This window comes from Corvus cornix, chromosome 11, assembly GCF_000738735.6.
Source record: "Corvus cornix cornix isolate S_Up_H32 chromosome 11, ASM73873v5, whole genome shotgun sequence".
NCBI classification, from domain to species: Eukaryota; Metazoa; Chordata; class Aves; order Passeriformes; family Corvidae; genus Corvus; species Corvus cornix.
Window position 1 is genome coordinate 13,292,342 of NC_046341.1, and position 16,276 is coordinate 13,308,617.

Below are 16,276 nucleotides of genomic sequence, written 5' to 3' on the forward strand. Positions count from 1 at the left end.
AACCTTTGACTCTGCACCCTGGTACAAATGTCACTCCTAGAGAAGCCTGTATGGAATTACATATGAAAAGAAAATACAAACGGCATTTTGTTGAACTCATTTGGGGATAAACTCTGAGAAACCAAAGATGAAGTGATATGTTTGTAAAACACCTTTTCCCTCCATATATTTTTGTGAACTGTGGGACCCATCCATTGTATAAGTGGAAATTAGATTGTGTTCCTCCGTAATGAGAACTCTGTTCAGGGGAAAAACCAATGCATCTTTTTGTGAGGAAGCCTTGTGTCAGCCTGATCTGATGTCTCCCCAGCTCAATAGAAATGATGAAGATCCCGTGCCATGGATTAGCCAGGAACAGCTAGCACAGAAGTCTGGTTCTGTGACATGAGGGAAAGGGAAACTTTTACTGAATAACAGTTTGGAAGAAAAATCTGCAAGAATCTGTAACCTCACTGAGTTCTATTTCCTGCCTGTCTTTCCCCCTCTTTCATCATTTATACACCCCTTCAAAGCAAGGCTTACAGGCTCTATTTAAGTAACGCTTATTATGGCCTGATGAAGTTGCTTTGTAAAGTGAGATAAAAAGGACAGAATAGCAGAGGTTACTGAGATGGCTAGATAGGCAATTATTTCTATTAATATAACTAATCTTGCACTGTAAGTAATCTTCAAAAACCACCATTTACCTGAATTATCTGAACCAATTAGCAACATGAATGTTTACTTAAACTAATCTAGCAGAAAGCTTGCCCCTGAAAAAAAATAGAAAAGATATTCTTCATATACTGTCCTCACACATACCTAGTATTTACATTATTTAGCCACTCTCCAGGGAAAATCAAATCTTTAGAAGTTATCTCTATAAAACTAGGTTTTAATGTTACCCTTCCCTTGGGTCAGTCCCTGGATTAGCACTGGATGCTGCAGCTTCAAAGACTAAAGAGCTGACAGAATCATCTTTAACATCATCCTCCTCTATATCTGTATTCATTAAGAAGTTCTACACCTTGCAAATCTCTGTTTTCACTCATCTGGAATAGTTAGAGGCAGAGAAATAATCTGATAAAATATAATTTTATTTTCTACTAGTACATAAAATTTTATGGGAAGCCTATAATAACACACCTAATAAAATCTACCATAATAAATGACAAGATCATACAACATTATCACTGACCAAAGACAAGAACCAATAATTTGCCCTTCAGTCATTTGGTAAGTCTATTTATCAGCATGGTCATGCTGAGTACTCTAAGAATGCTTTATTCAGACATGCACTAAGAAATTTTGACTGTTTTTTCACAAAGATCTTATTTCACATAGCTATTTATTTTACTATCTAGAATAAGTCATGAAGAAAGTAGTGTATCTGATCCCAAAGCAGTCTTTCATGCACCTTGTTCTTACCACCTACAAGAATACAGGAGGTGAGAGGGGGAATGCAGAACAAAGACATATTTTCAGAAATCTACTTTATAGGCCTAAGAGAGCTGAACAGAGAGAAGCAGGGACAGTAGTTTGTTGTGTTTCATCACCTTACTGGGAGTCCTGTTGCCACCTGGAAATGGGACACCTTTAACAGCCCTGTGGGTTGTTTATGAGTGGTACAAGACTTGGAAATTCCAACCCTGCCTCTCTGGCTTTTTTAATTTTCTATAGCATTTTATCAGTGAAATTTTCCATTGTAATGCTGATCCCCTGACAAGAATCCTAAATTAGATTTTTTTTTTTCAGTGGGTAAGGCTTATTCAACCCAGCCCTGTAGATTTTGTTATAAATATTACAAAACCCAACATGATCCTTCAAATACTGAGTTCTATACCAAGAATAAGTTACAGTGATGTCATTTTCTGTCTCAGAATTAATTTAATTTTATTTCTAACATTAGCATTTGTATTTCACTAGCATTTGTATTCATACATGTTTTCATTTAGTAGAAGCTTTTGCAGGAAAAGTACAGAAGCTCTTTTTTAAGTCAAGATCTATATTAAGATCTCTTAATACATCTTTTTTTGGTTCTCTCAATAACAAAATATTTAAGATGCTTATTCATGGTCTGATTTTTGAACCCTATATTTAACTGGAAGAATCACAGTTGATGCATTAACCCAGAATCATGTGAACTGGCTCATAAAAATGGATGGCATGATCATATCTGGAATTTACACAGGACCCTATTCAATAAAGCATATTCTGCCCTTACTGTAATATCATCCTCCAGAGCTTTAAAGTCTTTCAAGTGGAATAAAGATGTTGCTATAATGACAGTGAATGTAATGAGATTAAATGTAGTTGGGAGTCAAGGTAAATGGCCTTACATCAGAAAGAATGTAGTAACACAGATCCTTATAATGAAGACAAAGGATATTACCAGCACATTTTCGCTACATTTCTTTGGCAAAGCAAGGCCACAGCAGGACATGCTATGTAATATGAATTCTGTGTTCCTTTCAGTACTTCACATTTAGTAAAACCTGCATGCTTTTAGACATAAAGGAATAACTAAAAAGAAGTGTCTTCAATAAGCAGCGAGATCTGCGTTAGCAATGGTACCATCCTGAAAAAAACCTGACAATTTGTTTTATTTAGGAATTAAAAGATTTTAATGTAAGAAATTGCTTTAGAATTGGGGTAATTTTTTTCTGTTAAATCAAAATAATCACAGGGGAGAATTCAAGGGCCATTCTGAGTCTGTCCAACAAAGGACATGCACACAGGTTTCCCCTAAGCTTGCACATTATTATGCAGACCTTTATTCCAATAGTAAAGCCCAACTGGTTCTAGAATTTACTTTGATTCTATTACTTTTAACATTTCTGAAGGAATTTATTAATAATTTTGCCCTATTTAACTTGAGATTCTACCTTTCAGTACATGAAATTAAAAGAGATGCTCAGGAGTCTTATTTATCACAGAGGTCAGCAAGGTCACAGACTGTTATCAAGAAACTGGGGATCTTTGAAATAATATTAGCTTTAATGCTAGCAAGGTCTGTCTTAAAGTGATAACCACACTAGGAAGTAAGCAATAAAATATGACAATACAGGGTTCTGAGAGGTAAGATTTTTTCTATCTATAGCAAGTTGCATACCATTGGTTTGCCACAGCAATACTGTCCTATTTATATAGAAAAGTTAAAACTTCCATGAAAACTTTTGAGTGCTTGTTTTGCTCTAATTGTTTATTTCAGCTATTAAAGTCAATAGTTGCTGAAGATGAGCTTTTTCAAAACAAGTAAATGGATTTGAAAGAGAATTTGACATCAATATCCCCTGATTAGCTTTAAAAACATAAACCCTAAAATCATAAAGACCCACATTTCTGAAAGCCTCAGATGCAATACATTCCTAGAAATGTACCAGTGGTGGTAATGAAAATTAGCTCTCTCTGCCTGTGAATAGCTACCTAACTCTGTAGGTCTTTATGTGTGCAATAACCAGGAGGTTGACGCAGTAAAACCACTGGGGATTGAAGGTGGATTGCTGCAAATCCACCTTAATCAGTTCTGCAATTTATGTGCATGAGTATCCTTTCCCATCTACCTGATACAAAGTAAGTTTTTGGGTAGGCTTCTCCTACTCAGCTGAAATAAAAATGGAAACAGCAGTACCAACATAACCAAAGTGCACAGTGGAACATGTGCACTGCATGACAGGCATTTATTTAGGACCTGCTTTTTAAATTAGCAATATGTTAATGTTTATGATTTTTTCAAAAGACCTTAATTACTACATAAAATCATTTGATTGTGAAAAGAAAGCAATAAAAAAGAGCTTAGCCTTAACAGATTATAGTCTCCTTCTGCTGCTGCAAGTATGGAGGAGCATGAACTGAAAAGTACCATTCAGGTACTGCACAGGGTAGTGTCACCAGCACCAACTAAACAAACTGCTTTGAAGTCCTGATGCTGATGTCATCTTTGGTCAGCAAAGAAAAGAAACCAGCTCAAAACCTTCCACATTTCTGTATTTTTGATTTCACCTTCTGCAAAGCAGCTTGGAAGGTTTCTGTCTTTTGAGATGCTGCAAGATGCCTCATGAATTTGTTCTACCTCTCCAGACAGAGCACCCACAGGTCATTATAGACTACACTGGTAGCAGAATGAAGGGCAATTCATGTCAGTAATCATCCAGCAAATCCTTCTCTGAATCTCAGCAGAGCTAACAATTCACACAGCTTTATTTGGCCCTGCTATTGAATTTCTGCTAATCCTAACAAAACCCAAGTTTATTCTGTCTTCACAGAATTGACATCACTTTCTTAAGGTTAACAAACTCTTTAATTTTCAGTAGAGCTGCCTTATTACAGAATGTGTGGTGTCAGACTAAACATGCTTGGTTGCATTGGTTTTCTTGTCTATGAAAGGAGACCTGTGATGGTAACTTGGCATGGCTAATGTAACCAAAACCAAGGTATTTTGAGAGGAAAAGTGTAATAAAAGTGCTAAAGCTCAAGAATGTGGACAGAATCATCGGCACCTCGTAGGTAGCTAAGAAACCCTATACAATGTCCTGTTCAAATAATTTATCCAAATATCTTACAAATATTGTCAGCACATGACAACCTCAGCAAAAACAAGTTTGGCTTTTGCAGCAGCACAGGAGTCCTCAGACACAAAGCATTTAGTGTGAAATCAACTTGCAAAGCCCAAGTTCTCTGTGTTACCTGAGTCTTCATCAAAACCTGCTCCTGCAGAGACCCTCCTCTTTTGACATTCTATTGTGATCAAATCAAATTGAAAGAAATGAGATTACAAAAGCCTGACCTACTTCCAATCCATGTTCAAGTGATGTGAAGTACTAAAATGTTATGGAGCCTGAAGAGGATTTTTGCAGCAGTGTTTATATAATTTTCTGTAGACAGCCCTTACTGTTTGCAGTCTTTCATAATAAACTTTATAATCTGAAGCTGTAAATAAGTGTAGGTAATTGTTAATAATGAAAGAACAGTACAGTTTAGGAATTCAAAGATATAGTCAGGGTACTATTTACACAGGAAGCTCTGTACTAAATATTCAGATGATAACAAGGGAGGGAAATTCTGCCTATCTTTAAAATAAAAGATGAAAAAAAACAGAGTGCAACAATGTTGTTTCTTGAGAAGCGAGGATCTGAGGGACACACCTCTCGCTTGCTGGAAAAATCAAACTTTGTAGGAGCTCTTTGGAAGTGAAAACACTTCATCTCAGAACTAAGCACAGGATTTCCTCTACAGCTTGCCTTTCTCTCCATATGGCTCTTGTCACTCCTCCCAGAAAACTCTTCAGAAATTTAATTTAGCAATATAAACACTGAGAAGGTCAGAAGAGGGGTAGATTCTGGAGTAGTCTTATTTCTAATTTTGGTTGTTTCTCAGAAACCATGGCAATAGTGATCAAATAAAAGTGAAGATTATATTAGACAAAAAGAGAGGTTGGAAGTGACTTTATTTCTATCACTAGTGTTTGCATCTAAGAAGATTTCAGCAAACAGAGCCTATTATTACTCTGTTTCAACTGACTAAATGCTTTAAAATCCTGGCATGTTTCTCTATTTTGTAAGTAGGAAACAGTAGCAATATTTTATTCCATAAAAAAATAAGATTCAGAGAGCTAAATCTGAGCCTTCTTGGGAAACCAGCATGAGGAATAAAAATTGCCTGTAGTCATCAGTTGTGTTTTATAACGACTTTAGGGGAAAATTTTTTAAAAGAAGAGAAATAGAGAGAGATTCAGTACCTCCTGTGTTGCCTGACGCAAGTCTAGAATGAAGTGACTCATTTGTGTGTTTTCTTTCTTTGGAACCTGGTGAGTGTTTGTTCCCATCTCTGTTCTCACAATCATCACTGCTATCTCTACTGGAAGATGTACATTTACAAATCCATAATTTTACATTTTTTTTTTTTTTCTGTGCTGGTGGTGATTATCATAAAATAAGCAAGAAAAGTACTAAGAAGTCTTTCTTCTTTCACATATAAAGAAGAAAGCTTCTCGTAGGAAGATGTCACATTGACCCTGGCAGGGCTTCAGTAAGCAAAGCTCAAGGAAGAGACAAGCAGGTTTGGAAGCTGTCTGTTGAATAAAAGATTGGGATAATTTTAAAGAATTCAATAATTTTCAGAAATGTTTGTTCAAGTTTGCTTATTTATTTTCCCCTTACCTTTACATAAACCAAAATCATGAACAGACAGGATAAACACCTATGGAAAAGGGTAACTAATATGGCATGGTGGTAGTCCTTGTGGCAGCAAGGCAAGTGTTGAGTAAGATACATCTACAAAACAGCCTAAGCCTTCTGAAGGCTGGTTCTTTCCAGCATGCTCTGTATGTCAGAGCAGGTGAGGCCCACAAAGTGCTCTGCAGGATAAAGTACTCTCAGAAATACCTCAATAAGGGTCAAAGGAATCTTCATAATCCTCATGAAAATGAAATGGGGATTTGTAGATCTCACTCTGAACATTTCAATTCCTTCAGCTCTGTTGGATTACATCTAAGGAACAATTTGACTTTGACTTTCCTGTGGGCAAGTAAGTCACTGGCATGCTATTGCAATTGTTTGCAAGAATCATTTTAGACTCACTTATAACTGTGTGCCTGATGGGAACACTTAGGTTTATGATCAGAAGATTCATCAGAAGATCAAATAAATGGCAAGAACCACACAAGCAAAAGCCTTGTCTGCTTTGAAGAGCTTATGTAGCTTTAACTTTGGTGTCAGCAATAATACAGAACAAAATGGCAAATCCCAGGGGAACCAATACGACCTCTGTGTGCAGATACATTGGAATTAGACCAATAAAGATACAAAGACTGAATGGTCCCATAACTTTCTGATAACTCCCTAGAAATTTTGTAGTGCTTCAAAAGGTGAAGGTATTTTATTCTACTCCCAAGCAACTGCTTTTTTGGATGATGTTAATTTTGTTAGGTATTTGTAGATACTGAAAAAATTAGAAGTCAACATTTAAGAAACACCAGTATATTCTATAAAAATGGTTTGCCTGGTATAAAGCAAAAGACTAACTTTTATTTTCTGTTGTTCTCCCTTTGATTGGAAAGGGAATAATGATATTAAGCCAACTGCAGCATTCTGGATATCATCAGGTTTATGTTAGTGAACTCTTAAAACATACATTAGCACATGGGTTAATTTACAAAATGTTAGATGTAATTAATCTAGGAGCTACCTGTTCCTTGACTATTCTTTCTCATGTTGTGTGCTAGAAGGACCAACTGGTAAAATGACTTGCAGCAATGTATATTTAAGGGTTTTTCTTGTTTGTTTTGACATCAGAAGATCCGAACTGCTGCTCTTAAGGTAACAGTATTGCCTCCAAATTTAGGCATTCATTTAGAAATCTTTCAAATTTGTCTTACAGTTTTCAGTTTAATTTTCCACAGATTCAAAACTTATTTCTCATTAGTTATAGAAAGGTATCAACACTTTCTAAATCTTATTTCAAACAAGACTTTCTGAGGATAACAGTCATGTCCACATCAAAATTTAGGAAATACTAGGTCAATAAAAGGAAGTTTTGACTAAAATCTATTCTATTCATGCTTTATGCATGTTTGTGTGTCTGACCTTTTCTCTCATTCTAGAAACTTCTGCTGAATTAGAATGAAATTCTGGTAGCATGGAAATCACACTGGGTTTTGCTATGCATTTTAGTGATGCCATATTTCACTCAGCCTTTTTATAGCTCAGCTCTCATAACAACCATTTATATGCTTTGCTCCAGAAAGTATCTTTGTGTGTTGTGGGCTCTGAATCTGCCCTGCTGTCAGCAGTGCCCCTTCCACACGAGAATAGAAGTCTGCTCGTCCTCAAGCCAATAAAACTCTGTTAATGACAAACTTATTAATCTTTATATCACTTTGGAACTTCAGAATCAAGCAACAATTTCCCAGAGCACTGGAGAAATTTCATATTACTTGATGAAAAAATTAAAAATTCAACTCCCCCCACAAAAAAGAACTTCCAGAAGAACTTCCACAAACCCATCATCACGACCAATAAGTTGAGATTAGTACAACATTGCCAATTATTCTGTTTTGTATAGAAGATATATGATATTTGAATCATAATTTTTCTGTAATTATATTATGTTGAATATGCTTCCATAGATATCTCCTAAATAGTTCCACATTAATTATTCAAGCAGGGCGAAATAAAAAGAGAAAATAGGACACAGGCTGAATTGCAAAATGGGAATTCTAGTTTTTCATCATCTGCAGTTCTTCACAGTTCTGCCTTTGTCATGTGATTTGTAGACACAGAGTCAATATTGTTGCAGGAGCCATATGCTCCAAAGGGAGTGCAGGAGGCAACACTGTGTAGAAGTGAGATGCTGAGTTACTGCATTTTGAATAAGCTTCTTAGACAACACCCCCACAGAAACACTGGGAGGGTGGTGAGGCCCTGGCACAGAGTGCCCAGAGAAGCTGTGGCTGCCCTGTCCCTGGAAGTGCTCAAGACTGGGATGGATTTGAGTAACCTGGTCTAGTGGAAGGTGTCCCTGTCCACAGCAGGGGGTTGGAACTGGATGAGCTTTAAGGTCCTATCCAACCCCAGCCATTCCATGACTCTGTGATATACATACAAAACACAGAGAAAATATTTTCCACAGTGAAAAAGTATCTGGAAGAATGCTTAATCCTGCATGAGTTTTGTTACAGGAAAAATGAACTAGGGAAATAATATTTTAAAATCTATGATGCATTTTAGAATTGAAAACTTCATTTTTATTTACATTAAGATTCCTTTCATAAAGCAGGACACAGGCAAACCATTCTCCACAACTAGCAGATTTACAGTCTGTCAGCAGTACATTCATTTCTTACCTAAATATTTTCTGCGAATTCCCCAAATCAGGAAGGATAAAACTGAAGTTCCAGAACAATATGAATTGAGAGCCTTGCCTTGAGCAATGCACGGGCACTCCTCGTCTTTGGCACATAAATCCAGCACTGTGGCAAACACAGCCTACTAACAAGAAAATGGTCAAACTAATGGAAGGACAGAAAAGTATGAGGAAGAGTTAAGGTACTGTTCAAAAGGACTGAGATTGCAATATTTCCCTCAATAATTAAGATACACACTAAATATATCCACTAAAGTCATGGATGTATACACTTGGTATGCACGTGCATAGGACTTAATTTATCCTCAGAATTGTGGTGAAATAATTACCCAGTATCATTTATGGATTACAGTAAGCATTAGAATTTAGCCTCATTTTATGTTCAGTGTATAATTTAACAACTTTAGCACATTATATGATTTACTTCAACTGGAAGTTGCACAGAGCTTTAAACTCTCTAGTATATTTTCAACTGAAAATGTACTTACACTGAACCAAAGTTCATTCCTTTAGGCTACAAAGGAAAACAGAACTATGTAAGAGTATAACATTCCTTTTCCAAGAGTTGATTCCCATGTGTAGCTCACACTAACATGGTAATCTTTTTATTCAAGAAGTATATTTTCCCTTTTCTGAGCTTCAAGACAGTGCAGGGCTACGCATTCATCACTGCCATGGTTTCACGTGTGTGTTTGTATATTCAGGTACCAGTATTTCAAACCCAAAGCACATAGTTATATTTAAAGATTTTTATGTTACCTGTTTTGGAGTAAAGAGCAAAAAACATTTCTATTTATTTCATATTTCTTGTGATATCAAACAAACCAACTCAAGAGACTTCATTTTAAATCAAATAAATGTATAACTTCTTAGGTGTTCAGAAATTACACCCTGTAAGGCACTAATTTCTTATATGTCATCAATCAAAGCATGGGCTACAATTAAGGATTAGAAAAATTGATACCTCTTTCTCTCATGTGTGTTTCTCTCATATTCTGAGTTGCAGAGTTACCTAATCTTAATTATTGCTTAGTATACTACTACCTCAAACAAACGAAAACCAAACACAATTCTAATTTTAGCTGGAAAGTGCCAAAATTCCAGAATGTGGGAAAGATGTTTGTGCTTATTTTAGCAGGGTTTTTTTGCAGTCACTAAAAACCACAAAACCATTACTTCTACATTTCCTTTTTCAAACTAAGCAAAAATCTAGTCTTCTCCAAGGAATATTTCAATATCAAGTTTGATTACTATGTTTGCTGCAAACCTTAGAACATGGCAACCTTTTTTCTAATTTTTCCAAAGTTATAAGAACTTTACTTCTTTTAGTTAATTACAGACAGAAAAGAAAATCCCAAATTGTGAACATTTGAACAGTTATAAATAAGTTGTTGCACCTGTGTGGGTCTAAGGAACAGCAGGTGAACTATCCATTAATATGAAGTGCTACTGTAATACATAACTGTTCTATAATAAACATTTCTCGTTCCACACACACAAGTGCATAAAAGGTTTCAACTTTGATAAAGAGAGGAGAAAATATCAGTTTTCTATGCTGCTGAGAGAAAGATGTTTTAGTCAGTTTAGTTGATCTCATCTATGTCAGCAAAAAAGCAGTGAACTATAGAGAAAAAGCACATAAAATCTCCCTCATTTTGTTCCTTTCTCTCATTTCCCAGGTTTTGGCTGGGAATGATAAGAAAATCATAATCACACAACTGAAACACTTAAAGATATTTCTGCCAGGAAGCAGAAATACGTAGCAGTATATATAGAGATTATATTGTACTTACATGCTACAGGGTAATCTTTTTATTTTAAGATGAAAACCACCTACCATGTGTGTAACAATAAGTGCCAAAGAGTAACTGCTCCAGATGTAGATCTCAGTGTACACTAATTAATACTGAGAGACTCAGCAGCTATAGGTTAACTTTGCAAACAACATTTCGGAATTTATGGCGAATGACTGAAATATTTACCTGAGCTAACAAGTATTCTTGTGTTCCAAAATGCAGGTAGCCCAAATATGAAGTTCTATCAAAAAGAGGCTTTTTCCTCATCCTGGCTCAGTATTGACATTTTGGGTTGTTGGTATTTTAAAAGTTTTTAAAACTTTTTTCGTAGAGCAACTCAAGAGCACAATTTTTTAAAATTTTCTTTTTAATAAGCTATACCTTTACAAGCATTTTCTCCATTTCATTGTATAAATTTTCTGCTTAAATAGCACTATCAGAAAGAAAATAGAAACCTCTGTACAACTTTGACAACAATGTATCTTAATGCCTTTTCTCCTTGTTCTTGTGTCACTGATCAATAGACCCAAATGCCATGCATTCATCAAGCTACAGGGTTTGATTGCAAAAGCTGTCTTAGCTCATGCTTATCTCTTGTGTCCTACACGCCTAGAAATGTCACAGAGGAGGAAATCCTTACCCTACATATGTCAGCTTCTGTCAGATGAGCAGAGATCCTGAATGAGGGGTGTTTTGGCATTATTTTGTCTATCATGAATAACTGGAGCAAGAGTCCACTTCGAGGGCAAAAAGAAGAAATAAAGACTCCTTGTTCCTTGAACTTCTTTTTGTTAATTCTGAAATCAGCTTTTGACTTTGCAATCCTAATCTGCAGCCTCATTTGGCTCCAGCCTCCTAATGCCGCTTGATACTCATTGATATCATTACATTTGATAATGATTTATACTATTATATTCTCCAAATAAATCTCCCCATTTCCAGATTTTTAGAGAAGCAGAGGAAAAAAAAAAAAAGTGGGGACACATACACGCACAGATTTATCTCAAAAGTTATTTACATAGAAATTAAAAACTGTTATTATGTAAAGACAAAGAACTTCAAGATGTAAGAGTGCTGGCCCATTGATTTGTCTGTTGATCAAGTTGAAAAAGCCCTCAGAGCTCCTGAGAACTGGCCATTTTCTCACACTCAGCCTGAGGACGTAGACAAAAATAGAGAGGAAAACATAAGTGTAAATTGAGAGAATTCCTACAGGTTCTCCTCTTCTACTTGATATTATTGTTCAAGTTATTACTAGAACCATGATCAAAGCAGATTTAATTTTTAAGGGCACTGAATATTCTTCCAAATGCCCTATTTTGTTGTGAGAGTTAATCACATATGTGAGTGCACCTGAAGCCTTGTGAGTGCACCTCAACAGTCTCATTGATCTCCATAGCAAAGTCATTTAACCTCTCCTTCTCCCCTCTCTGTCAAAATAAGCCAGAAAACACGCATTCATGTGATTCCTAAGAGACAGAAAAATGGTCTCTTTATTTACCAGAATCTGCCATTTTGATTCATATTTTTCTAAGTAACATTGCCCATAATAAATAATTTAAAAGCTCATCTGTATTACAGAGGATATAAACTGAAGTAGTAGCACAGAGAAAATGAACATTTAAGCCCTGTTCTAAGATATTCTTAAAGAGCTAACTGAGACTGCTATCAAACGTAACAAATTTTACATGGTTTAAGAATTAGGGCAAAACAAATTGAGAGCAGCATATTACATCGGTTTCAGCTGGCAAGAAAACATTTTGCTGCTTTCAGAACATGTTTTATGTGATGGAAAAATCCTGTCAAGTGTCCCAAGGGAGGATTACAGTTTTGCTTCAAACTGTTGCCAATGAATAAATAAGGACAAAAGTCCTTTACCATTTGTGCAGCAGTGAACACACTGTCAGCACTGAGTTGGCAGCAAACAGGACACTTCTCCCACTGTTATAGGAAGACACAAGTTCAATCAAGTGATTTACAAAAAACATTGGAAGAATTCTACCAAACCTGAAAATACTTATAAAACAATGTGAGCAGTTGAGAGAAGTCACTCATCAGGCCCTGTATATCTGCAGTTAAAAGCCTTAATCATCTTCTCTGAGAGACCTTGACCCTTAGACAAATGAAGAGCTCCCTTGGAACAGCTTGTCCTCAGCCCCACCAGGTGAACTGTAATGTCCTGCAATTTTTCAGGCTTGATTCTTAAACAGCAAACTTCCTTTTATGTGCATTTCGTACTTTTCTGTGTTACCATATAGTTGTAACAATAATATTCAAAGCAGAATTGAGCACTGGGCATCATCTTACACTACAGTTCCTGCATCCTGCTCCACTTCCCTCCCTATCCCATTCTGTAACTGTTTTGCTCTTTTGCAGCTTGTGTATGATTTGCATGTGTTTATTAACTGCATCTTCATTTAAACTATTGACTGATAAGAACCCTGGATCAGAATTTAAGAGAGATTTTCTTATTAATTTGCTTTAATTTAATATTTTATGCAAATTACTCAGAAAAAGGAACATTCTCCAAAATTATATTATTTGAAAAATAATTCTAATCAATTTTCTTTCAAGAATATTAGTTATTGAAAAGTTGTCTTCTTTGAAGATAGAAGAACTGTTTATCTCTGTTACTTCCTGGTAAAGATGAATTAATTTAGTCATTTAGAAAAAGCTTTTCACATGTATGGGGAGTTTACTCAATTCTTTGTTGTTTTTTATTTTGATGATATAAAATAAGCTAATTTTTTTCTGCATTCTGATACCTAATTGTATTTCCAGAACCAACTTATTTGAAAGCAAGAAATCAATTACACAACTCTTTTCAATGGAATGAATGTATAAGGCTTTTTTCAATATAGTAGATTAATCTTTTTGATAATCTCAATGTTCTTTAATTCAGTGAGAGATAATTGTACTTGCATTTTCTTATTAAATTAGTCCTTGATCTAATATTTTTTCAGTTTTGAATATTTCAGATGTAAAAAGGGATAGGACTTTTTTTTTGTTTGCTTATGCAAGAGTAAAATATCTTTATTTGTGTGAGAAACATCGTAATTACTATAAATACAGTTTTCACCAAAGGTTCTCAAATACTCAAAGGCAACTAAGCATTATATTTTGTTAACAAAGATTAATGATTCCAAAGTACACTAAGAACTCCTCTTGCTGGTGTTGTACAGACACTGTAATTACTGGGAAAAAAATCTTCCTTCACCCTTAAAAGGGTGAGGGGGTCTAAAGATGGCAAAGACCCACAAAAACAAGAGCAAAGTCAAATGGGGGAAGAGCTGGTTCAGAGGGGTTGGGCAATCTCATGTCCTCAGAAATTTTGAAGACACCTGTGGGTAAAGCCCTGGGAAACCTGGTCTGTCAGGGTTAACACTGATTTGAGGAGGAGGCTGAACTAGAGATCACCAGGGGTCTCTTCCAATTTGAAATGTCTTGTTCTTCTATAGAAACTCTTCACTTTTATTATTTTCCCTTATATTGTAATAATATTTCCCATAGAAGACTCATCTACAAGGTAAATAAAAAGATGTCTTTAAGGCTGTTGCCAGAAGATCTTGCCCTTTTCCTATAGTGAGTTACAGACAGTTTTGCCTCTTACACTACAGATCTGCAGTAGGGGGTTTGGTCTGTGGCTGCAGATACCTGTGAACTCAGGCTGGGGTTTGTTGCAGATCTCTTACCACCAGACTTTTGATTTATAACCTTAGCATTACTATTCTATAGTCAATATCTTCCAAGGAATTTTTAAAACTGAAAAAGGTTGAAAAGCCTTGCTCTAGAGAACTCCAGAAAGAAATTAGCTTTCTTAGTGAGCAGAGCCTTATAAGCAAACTCTTTTTAAAGTTACATTCCAGCTGTGTCTGAAGACAAGAAGTGAGGACACTGATCTTTTCACAAATAAGTCATATGGTGTTCTGCACAAGGCCATTTTCCAGACTGAGTCAGGTTTATCAGTGTACTTCCTTGACAAGCTTGCCTTGGAGAGAACAGAAGTCCATAGCAGTGGCATAACAAATATGTTATTTAATTTTTCAAATTAAGATCTTCACTCCCAATTTTATTTTCTACAGGAAGTCTTAAGTGATAGGGGATACAGATTTAACCAAGAAATGTGTTCATATAGGATTCTGATTGAAGAAACTAGAGATTAATATTAGTTTGGGTAATTTTATTTCATTACTGGCTATATACTGAGATAGTTTCTGAATTTTTGTCAATAAAAATATCAAAGGTCATTTGTAGCAGATTCTCTGTGCTTGGATAGTTCTTTTCTCCCCTGGGAGCTAAAACATTATTTTATAGATTCATAACTGGGCTGGAAGGGACCTCAAGAGGTCATTTCATCCATCCTCTGTTCCAAGGCAAGATCAAACATATTAATCTTGACAGATATTTGTCTAGACTGTCTTTTTAAAAACTTCCAATTACAAGGACTCCAAAATCTCTCCAGGCAATCTATTCCAATGCATTGCTATCATTACCTCTAAAAGGTTTTTTTCATACTAACGAATCTTAATTTTCCTTATTGCTGGTTAAATCCAAAACTGCTTGTTCAATTGTCATTGACAATGAACCTAGATTGATTCCTTCCTCCTACAGATCTTTAAAAAATATGTATTTAAAGACTTAGAGTATAAAAGCAGATTAGAGATCCAATAAACACAACTGTGAGGGAGCTGAGAGAGTTGAGTTATTCAACTTTACTGGAAGAACAGATGTTTGAGACATATCTTTAAATATGTAAAAAATACTTCTGGTGGCTCATACTTACTTATTCAACCTGTAGGAACTAAAAGTAGGCATATTACTGAAGGTGAGGTCTTAATAACTACAAGCACAGCAGAATATTGGGGTTTGAGTCCTCGTTCTGCATCTGCTACTCCTTGTCACAGGACACCTGCTGCACTCATGACTTCTGGTAACTCACATTATCCAGCCTTCGGATGCAAACTTCTACCCAGCCATTTGCTCCCATCCTGTAATCCTGCCTAAACACAGTGCCTTGAATATATACAAGCTGGACTACATTCTAATTTTTTTCCAAACATCATTTGCCAAGATAATTTTGATAATTTCTGTGTCTTTTGACTGTATGTGTTCTTCAGAGAACATCTGCTCACTGGCTCAATCCCCTGCATGTACCAAGGAAGGCTGAACAAAGATGTCTCCAGGCTTCTCAGAAGGTTCTCCCTAAATTCACCAAGAAAATTTCCTTTCTTCCTCTTCATTTAATAAGCTGGTAATATTTGATGACTGTGATATGTTTCTTACCTGATTAGTTGCACAGCAGCTACCCAGAAAGTTATTAGCTCCTTGCTGACATGGTCTTATTCCCTTCTAAGCTAATGGCAGTAAATTCAGGATTTACTCCTAAACATCTTAAATAACATCCCTGAGGTAATGCTCTGATGCAAAGTAATCTCTTCTGTTCCTTCCATGAATATACATAACCCAGGACAGAAGAGGATGCAGGTAATCAATCACATTTAAAGCCCTCCATTGTGTAAATCAATACAGTAGTTTCAGAGATGCATGAGAAGAGTTAAACAGTGAAAGAAAGCTAGAAAGAGTTGGTTTGGGTTTACTCTTTGTTTTAGAAAGTTTTATAATTAGTATTGGGGCATACT